General features: G+C 49.3%; 1 non-coding gene across 1 annotated transcript; it reads right to left on the reverse strand.

The window, feature by feature from the left end:
• Positions 1 to 319: 319 nt before the first annotated feature.
• Positions 320 to 391, reverse strand: TRNAC-GCA (transfer RNA cysteine (anticodon GCA)). Its single transcript has one exon. It is a non-coding gene; the product is annotated as a tRNA-Cys (tRNA).
• Positions 392 to 10,093: the final 9,702 nt, after the last annotated feature.

Genomic DNA, 10,093 nt, shown 5'->3' on the forward strand with positions numbered 1-10,093 from the left:
TCCGACTCTTTGCGACTCCATGGACTGTCGCTTACCAGGCTCCTCAGGCGACAGTCCATGGAGATTTCAGGCAAGAGTACTGGAGTGGGTTGCAATTTCCTTCTCCAGGGGATCTTCCTGACCCAGAGATTGAACCTGGGTCTCCCACATTGCAGGCAGACGCTTTACCATCCGAGCCACAGGGAAGCCCAAGTGAAGTCACTCAGTCGTGTCTGACTCTTTGTGACCCCATGGACTGTAGCCTACCAGGCTCCTCAGTCCATGGAATTTTCCAGGCAAGAGTAATGGAGTGGGTTGCCATTTCCTTCTCCAGGGGATCTTCCCAACCCAGGGATCGAACCCGGGTCTCCTGCACTGCAGGCAGACGCTTTACCATCTGAGCCACCAGGGAAGCCCCACATAACCAAAACACAAAATTAAAAACGACAAGGACTTTAACTGAAGTGTTAGAGAATGTTAGGAGTTTGTAAAAAGAAATGGTATTTCTAGTTGTTCAGCAGACTAGTGGGAGAAAGATCAAGCATTGATTCTGAAGGATATAGCGTTTGGACTGGGCCTTGAGGGTGGTTAGGATTTGGATATGTGGGAATGGAGGGACATTCCCTCCATAGCAAGAGCCAGGCCTGGGGCAGGGATGGGCGAGAAATGAAGAGGGAGAAGGAAAGAGCAGTGGGTGGTTTTAACAGGGAACATCTGTGAGCTGTCTGAAGTCATTAGGGGTAAAAGACCTGTGAATGAGAACCTTTGGGGACGCGGGGTGTGTGATGCCTGCTTGAGATGAGTTCAGTGGGAGTGGAAGACGAGGCATCAGAGGCACTCCCAACACATTTCCAGCCCACCATTACCTCCTGGCTCATCCTCACCATCAACTGTATTTGTAATGAAGTGAAGTGAAGTGAAGTCGCTCAGTCGTGTCCGACTCTTTGCGACCCCATGGACTGTAGCCTACAGGCTCCTCCGTCCATGGGAGGGAAGAACAAATCTGACTCCATACTGAATCTATTTCTGTTACTTTAACCTTTGTAGCTACAGTAGGTCTCCTACAGATGAACGCATTCCATTCTGAGAGTGCATTCATAAGTCCAAGAAAATAGCCTAGGTACCCACCTAACACAGTAAGCTATGTAGCACTGTACTATAATAGGTTTATAATACTTTTCACACAAATAATATGTTAAAAAACACAAAGAAAGCATTTTAAATCTTACAGTACAGTACCTTGAAAAGTACAGTAGTACAGTACAACAGCTGGCATACGGGGCTGGCAGGAAGAGTTACTGAGTCCCCTTCTCCTCCCGCCATCAGTCTTGCCCAGCATCAGTTTTTTTCCAATGAGTCAGCTTTTCTCATCATGTGGCCAAAATATTGGCGCTTCAGCTTCAGCATCAGTCCTTCCAATGAGCATTCAGGGTTGATTTCCTTTAGGATTAACTGGTTTGATCTCCTTGCTGTCCAGGGGACTCTCAAGAGTCTTTTCCAACACCACAGTTTGAAAGCATCAATTCTTCGGTGCTCAGCCTTCTTTATGGTCCAATTCTCACATCCATACATGACTACTGGAAAAACCATAACTTTGACTATATGGACTCTTGTCAGCAGAGTAACGTCTCTGCTTTTTAATCCACTGTCTAGGTTTGTTATAGCTTTTCTTCCAAGGAGCAAGCGTCTTTTAGTTTCATGGAAGGGCAAGCTGCAGTTTCAGTCACTCACATCCTGGGCTTGAAATAAAGATCCTGTACTACTGTAGTCTGTATACTGCTGTACTATAAGGTTCACAAAAACACAAGCACTTGTAGAAGATGCACGCATGTGACGATGTGTGCCAGACAAATGAAATCACTTACGTGATGGGACATGTGAACAGGTATTCACAACTTGAACATTCCTATGTAGGGGACTTACCATATTATTTTTGCTACAAGTTGAGTATTGCCTGTAGCCTGAAATATATAGGGTAGTCCATTATCAAAGCAATCTTTAAAGGTATAACACTTTTTCATTCATATAGAGATTAAAAAGTTGCAGAACAGAGAATAACATTTGTTTTGTTGGAGGAGGTTTCTAGGAACATTGTGACAAGACCTATGTGGACAACTGCCAGAACAAAGGATTCTGGCACCAAGAAGTTTGCAGCAACCAACCACATCCCATCCCATTGTAGTATAAAGAAGCCTGAATTCTAACTCGGGCAAGATGATTCTTTGGGACACTAGTTCACCATCTTCTTGGTCTGCTGGTTTTCCAAATAAAGTTACTGTTCCTTCCCCCAACAACTCGTCTCTCAATTTGTTGGCTCATTGTGCAGTGAGCTTGGACAAATGTAACATAACCACATAGTTTTGATAGCTGCCCCGAGGTTCAAAGAGTGGGGTTATATCTATTTACTATCAGTATCAAGCTCCAGGAACCTAGGGCCGTGTTGGGTGCCCCGAGACCTTGTTATTCTGCTTGAAGCCCTACATGGCTGTGGCTTTTGAAGAACACTTGGCCAGCCAACAGCTGTCCTGGGAGGCAGGGACTGAGTTCCCTCTGAAAAACTAACATGGTTTTCACCCAACTTGAGGCACTAAGATCATGGCATCCAGTCCCATCACTTCATGGCATATAGATGGGGAAACAGTGGAAACACAGAGTTTACATTTTTGGGCCCCAAAATCACTGCAGATGGTGACTGCAGCCATGAAATTAAAAGACACTTGCTCCTTGGAAGAAAAGCTATGACCAACCTAGACAGCATATTAAAAACCAGAGACATTACTCTGCCAACAAAGATCCGTTGAGTCAAAGCTATGGTTTTTCCAGTAGTCATGTATGGATGTGAGAGTTGGACTATAAAGAAAGCTGAGTGCCAAAGAATTGATGCTTTTGAACTGTGGTGTTGAAGAAGACTCTTGAGAGTCTCTTGAACTGCAAGGAGATCCAACCAGTCCATCCTAAAGGAGATCAGTCCTGAATATTCATTGGAAGGACTGGTGCTGAAGCTGAAACTCCAATACTTTGGCCACCTGATGTGAAGAACTGACTCATTGGAAAAGACCCTGATGCTGGGAAAGATTGAAGGCAGGAGGAGAAGGGGATGGCAGAGGATGAGATGGTTGGATGGTATCACTGACTCAATGGACATGAGTTTGAGCAACAATTCCAGGAGTTGGTGATCGACAGGGAGGCCTGGTGTGCTGCAGTCCATGGGGTCGCAGAGAGTCAGACATGACTGAGCAACTGAACTGAACTGACAATGAGAGGTTTAGAAGGACAAGTGGAGTAGGAGAAACCTGAATCAGTGGCTCCTTCTAAGGATCTCCCTTCCCCAGCATAGCATCTTCTGGATCAGCTTGTGGTTGTCCTGGGTCAGTACCCACCTCTCTTCCCCAAACCCCTGCAGGCTGTGTGTCTTGAGGTTCAGTGGTGAGGCTGTGGAGGCTGACAGATATGGGTTGGAATGTGGACTATCTCATTCATTCATTTGTTCATCTAGGACTATGAGTACAATTTTCGGGGGGAGGGGTCCAATGAAAATGAAAATGTTATTAAAAAATTATGATGAATTTCAAGACAGTAACAGCAGAGCATTAACCCAAGTGTGGGGCACGTCAGATCACACACTCACAAAACCAGCCCTGAGCGCCTCTCCTGTGGTGGACAAAGATAGATGATGGCCCAGATCCTGGAATAGAGCAGGACCCTATGGTCCATGACCCCCATGTCCTCTGCTTGCATTTTGTCTGTGGAAAAGCTTTAGCCAGAGAAAAAGTTTAATCAGAGAAGCGAGAAAAGGCAGAAACAAAGGAAAACAAAGAAGACCAAATAATGATAATGTGTGTGCCTCATTATCAGTCATGTCTGACTCTTTGTGACCCCATGGACTGCAGCCAGCCAGGCTCCTCTGTCCATGGGATTCTCCAGGCCAACAATTCTGGAGTGGGTTACCATGCCCTTCTCCAGGGGATCTTGTTGATCCAGGGATCAAATCTGCATCTCCTGTGTCTCCTGCATTGGCAGGCGGATTCTTTACCACTAGCGCCACCTGAGAAGCCAATAATAATGTAGTCATTAAGCAAAGTCAAGGACCTTTAGCTCCTCTTCAAGAGCAATAGATCATATTTTGAGCTATATCCTATGAACTGTCTTAGAGACACTGAAGCCCCTACCAGGTGGAGGTAGTTAACTACACGATGACCACACTGTAGCCATGACTTCAGTGGCCATAATTCTGAGAACTGGCCTCAAGGAACTGGGAACAAGCCGACCATGGAACTGAAGATTCATTGCACTCAATCGGGATGACACTGATCAGACCACTGATGACCAGTTTCCAGATGACTTTCAGAGCTGACTGTATGTTTCTACACATAGTCCCCTCCCTCAGCCTATCAACACTCTTGCCCACTGGCTGTCAGCTGGGGATGGGGTGGAGTTGGTCTTTGGACAGGCATCTGCCCTCACCCTCCCCGACCCCTGGTGCTGGCATCCAAAATAGAGCAAACTTTCCACCAACCTGGCCTCTTTAATGGCTACTGAGTGCTGAGCAGCTGGACCCCACTTTCAGTTACAGTCCCATGGGTTTTACAGTTAAATGGAGGAAACAGACAACAACCAAGCAGACATACAGTAACTACAGTAATAAAACAAATAGTGTTTCTTCTGTATTCAGTCCTTTCGTAAATGAACAAGATAATTTCAGATGTGATAAATGCTAGGGAAGGGAAGGGTCAAGTCAGGGTGCTAGGTCCGCAGTGACTGGGGCAGAGGTGGGGTCTGGCTGGCCTGGAGGGGCTTGTGTTTCAGAGACTGAGTCATACAAGGAGCAGAACGACTTCCAGGTAGAGGGCAGCAAAGGCGAGGGCCTTCCTTCGGAGCAGCCAACCTTGGGTGGCTGTTTAATCACTCTGAGCTTCAGCTCTTCATCTTAAAATGGGAATTAACATGATATATCGACACGAACTGAGTATTTTCTGTGTGCTTGACACTGTTCTAGAGGCCTTCCTACTGACTCATTTAGTCCTCACGGTGGGGTCCACTGTTATCCCCATTTTACAGAACTGGAAACCGAGGCACAGAAAGGACAAGGACTTGTCAAGGTCACCAGGTGGGGGAATGGCAGAGCCTGGACTTGAGCCCCAGCTGGCTGACCCCGGAGTCCGTGCCCTTGCTCGTCCATCAGGTGCCTCTTCAGGCCTCTGTGTGGTGTCACTGCCGTGAACTGTGCACAGCGTGTGTTTCTGTACGTTCTGTGGTTTCCCAGGGGGATCTGGGGGCCTCTCTGGCCTTGTTTTACCTCGCCACCCCCACCCCCCATGCCTATCGGTGTTTGGAGCCAGAGTCCGGGCTCACTGCTCTGTCAGTCAGCGGGCACCATTCTGGGCACATTAATAGGCACTGCCTGGAATGTGGCTTGGCAGTGCCAGCCCCTCAGGGAGTTGATGACCATTTCAACACCCACCTGCTGGTTGTCACTCATTCCACACTGAATGCAGCCTCCCCTGGCTCCTTGAAAACCCCCAGCAGGGCTGCACCTCCCTATCCATTTAGAACATGTATTTGGGCCTCGTGGAGCCCTGCCAGCTCTTTATAGAAAGGAGGCACGATCAGGGGGAGGAGAGAGGCGGGAGGGAGCTCTGCGTCAGGTTTTCAAGTCATAATGATCCCAGTCATTCAGACATCGAATCTCACACTGAAATCGGTTGAAAGTAAAATATCGTTTTGTAATACTGCTGTTAATAATGTAAACATTAAAAGCACATTAAATACTTAGCTGTATTGTGGGGCACAATTGCCTGATTTTTCTTCTTTCAGCTTCTTCAACTGGAGGAAATGATTGGCTGCAATACCCAGATACGTTAGCCTAAAGAGTTGATCTGGGCTTGCACTGGGGGACCTCGTCATTTGATGCCCCTGGAAGTTACACTGGCAGCAGATTGCTCCCTTTTTCTGGAGATGAGTTTATATTTTTTCAAGCTATGTAGGTACTGGAGGTGTTCTGGGAGTGGGGAGAGTCTTAAGTTGCAGGCGAATATCCAGACCCCTTGGCTGTGTTGAGGTCCCTGGCCACCTGCCCCAGGGACCTGCCTCCTGGCTTCACTCTGCTGCCTAGTCAGCGCCACCTCAGAGAGGCCGTCCTTGGTCTCCAGCCAAAGTAGCAACACCCTCACTTTTGCTCCCCTTTGGCCTCCACGGGGCAAAACTCACTATTGCACAACAGGCCCTGGTGAGCAGTCATCTCTTACCAAAGGAATCTGAGGAGAAAGGACATTAGAAGAGACGCAGGTCTCCCAGCCCATCAGTCCCCACCCTCTCTTTAGAGGTTTTAAGGAAACAGGTGAGGGGCGAATTAGACCAGGGAGATGCGTGACTTTTGTTCTTGGATAAGCTCTCAAGCCTCCTGTCCCATCTTGGGGCAGCTTGGTGACAGAAGGGATGGTTCTGAGTGAGGTCTGGTGGGAAGGACCCAGCCCCGGTGCAAGTCAATCTGCCTGGCCAGCTCCTGACGGGGTAGCTTCCAAGAGCTGCTTGTCTTCCTCCCTTCCTCTCGAATTCTTGGCACCCACGCTTTCATATTTGTTCTTTCCCTCATCTTCTGTTTTATGTTTTTGGCCACAGAGGATGCAGATTTAAATCAAAAGTCCGAAGTTCAGATCATTCTGAAGAGCCGCTGATGAGTGGTCTCCCGTTGCTGTGTGTTTTATTAGAGCGCCTCCTGCCCTCTCCAGCATCGTCTGAAAGGCGCTGAGCAGCTGCGAAGAGTAATGGGGCTGCCAGGGCGCTGCCCAGAGGCCCGGGCCTTCCTGATGACATTGCATTATGGAAAAGCTGTAATAACACTCTGCTTGTGAGCTTCCTCTTCCATCACTCAGGGGACATCGGCGGGATGGAGGTGGGGCTAGCTGAGTGTGGCCTGGGCTGTCCTTGTGCCTGCCACCCCGGCTGGCTGGGGCGGGGCGGTCAGGAGTGGGTGCTTTTCCACATCATCTGTCCTGAGGACCAAGTCAGAGGCCCCGTGTGGCAGATGAGGAAACCGAGGTCACGGAGACACTACGCCCATCTGCCAGCGCTCTGGCAGACTCGCTATGTGAGGAGGCTGGGGAAAGGAGCTGGATCGGAATCCGCAGTCCTGACGCTGCCAGTCCCCTGCTGTCCCCACATGGCCCCCACTTGCTGTGTATATCTCTTGTTTCTCCCTCCATAAGTCAGGTGTCAATTTGATGGGAGGATCACAGAGAAAGAGGTTACAGTAGAGACTGGCTAGGGGCTCATCAAATCCACTTGCTCATCCTACGCATACAATTGAATGACTCTCTGCCCGCCCCCTGCCTCCCCGCACCCTGGGCATCTGGGAGGTGGGTGTGCCTTCTCTGTGCTGTCCGTCTGGCTTTCAGGCCTGTGGTTGAAGTGGAGCCACAGAATGGAAGCAGCCTGGGTCCTGCGATGACCGTGTGGAGCAGAGGCTGTCTGCTGACTCGAGTGGATTGGAGCATGAAGCGCTGATATTTGAGCACTGTTTGTAAATAGCCTCCCTTGACTAATACCTCTGTGTTTCTCAGTTCAAAAAGAAGAGCATGGGACTTGCCTGGTGGTCCAGGGGCTAAGACTCCCAGCTTCTAATGCAGGAGCCCCAGGTTCGTTTCCTGGTCAGGGAACTAGATTCCACATGCCGAGACTGAGTTCACATGCTGCAACTAGAGAACCCACATGCTGAAAGACCCAAGACCCAGCACAGACAAATAAACAATAAATATTAAAAAAAAAGAAGAAGAAAAAGAGAACGCAGTTAGTGGTTAAGAACCTGCCTTGCGATGCAAGGGACATGCTTTCGATCCCTGGTAGGGGAACTAAGATCCCACGTGCCGCAGAGCAGCTAAACCCTCGAGGGGCAACAACTGAGCCCATGCCTGGCACTGAAAAATCCTGCATGATGCAACAAAGATCCTGCAAGCCATAACTAAGACCCAACAAAATCAAGAAAGTAAAATATTTTTTTAATAAAAGGAGAGCTCCTCAGTCTGTGTAAGAGAGGCTCTTACGGTGACCTAGGCGAGATCCAGCAGAAAGGCAGAAGGTTCAAAGGCCCTTTCTAGCACTCACGTTCTGGGGTTTCTTCATTTCCCTCTTAATCTCCCCTGGTGCCCATCTTAACCTCCTATGGCCGGCACAGGGCTGTGCCCTGAGCAGAACGCTCGATTCCCCCTTCCTGCGGTTGTCGCTCCTTTTCCTGGAACACTCGCCCTTCTTTCTCATCCTTCAGTCCTGCCTCTCTTCCAAGGCACAGCTCCAACGCCACCTCCGTGGTCACCCCACGTGGCAGGGAGTCCTCACTGCCTCTCCTCTCCTGTGTAACCCTCTGTGCAGCTGAGCAGAGGGCCCCCACTCCCCACTGAAGCACCACTGATATTTTCATATGAGGATCTTCAGTCTCTCATTAAATCAAAAGGTTCTTATGAATAGCATCACCATCGCTACAGTTCCTGGTTTCCTACAAGGCCCTAGCACCATGTGGCTTGTACCGGGCACTTGGAAAATATCTGTTGGATGAATGAATGGAAGGAGAGAAGGACAGATGAATGACCTCATAAACAAATGAATGAGCTACTCAGCCAGATCTCCAAGGGTCTCCACCCTCTGGGCTCACTCCATCTCTCTACTTCATCTCTACTCCCAGCCACAAACCCCACTCAGAATGGGCTGGTCTGTCCACAGACTCACAGCCCACTGGACCTTCCCCTCCCTCTACTCCGCACCCCACCAGTGCCCCAGCCCCTTCCCACTCCTGTCCCCCTTCGGGGCCTAGAGGAAGTCCCACCTCCTCCAAAGGTTTCCGTGACAACTCAGCTCTCCGCAAATGGTTCAACATTATTACACGATTGATCATCTGTACCATGCGGGTTAATCCGCTGTATTATTGGGTATGTCCTACGTGGTTTGTGGTCAGTGCATTTGTGTTTTTCTTGCCTCCTCAACTAGAATCTAGCTCCCAAGAGCTGAATCATCCACAGCACTTAGCAAAGAGATCAGCAGGGCACAGCCGAGCAGGACAGGCATGCACTTGCAGATTGCTGGATACCTGGGGCTCCCTCACCCTTTTGCCCTTTTTCAGTAAACGCAGACTGGAGAGCATACATGCATGCGCTCCTCCTTCTCCTCTTCGTATCTTTCTGTTCTCCCTCTTCCCAGATTTGCATACTTGCGTGGACTCATCCACCTGAGTTGCTGAATCTGCAAAGCCTGGCACAAGCTTCAGACCACAGTTGCCCCTCTGAGTCCAGGAGTCTAGGAAGAACAATCTAGAATGGTAGCCAACTTAGCCCCTTGCAGCAAACTGCACTTTTCTCAGTGACATGTTCAGGAGGAGGAGGGAATCATTTGGGCTGGACCTCGGAAGGGCTGCAAAGGAGGAAGAAGGTCACCGTGAAGGGGACCATGGGATAAAGAGGTGGCAGGACATCACATTGGCAGGAAGATGGAGCCACCATGGAGACCAGCTGCAGCGTAGGTGGCCACGTGGGTGGCCAACCCTAAAAGACGTAGATTCCAGAGACTTTCTTGGTGGTCCAGTGGTTAAGAATCCATCTTGCAATGCAGGGGGCACGGGTTGGATCCCTGGTTGGGGAACTAAGATCTCGCATGCAGAGGAGCAACTAACCCCACGTGCAACAAAAATTCTGGGTGCTGTGACTAAGACCTGACGCAGCAAATAAATAAATATTGAAAAGAAAAAAAAGACTCAGATTCCAGCTGACATTCCCACCTCACCCTCAGGCAGCTTCTACAGCACCCAAGGCTGAGAATGGGAACAGGAATCAGAAGCTCAGCCAGGGAGTTTTGATGGTTGATGCAGTACTAGGTTCTCAAGCAAGGAAGTGGCCCAGAAAAAGCGGTAGTTTGGGCTCCCTTTCATCATTAGGAAATAACTTCGTTGTCAGCTGACTTCTTTTTGCCACTCAGTATTTGCTGTTCAGTCGCTCAGTCGTGTCTGACTCTTTGCAACCCCATGGACTGCAGCACGCCAGGCCTCCCTGCCCATCACCAACACCCGGAGTTTACTCAAACTCATGTCCATTGAGTTGGCGATGCCATCCAACCATCTCATCCTCTGTCGCTC

This window comes from Bos indicus, chromosome 23, assembly GCF_029378745.1.
Source record: "Bos indicus isolate NIAB-ARS_2022 breed Sahiwal x Tharparkar chromosome 23, NIAB-ARS_B.indTharparkar_mat_pri_1.0, whole genome shotgun sequence".
Classification (NCBI taxonomy): Eukaryota; Metazoa; Chordata; class Mammalia; order Artiodactyla; family Bovidae; genus Bos; species Bos indicus.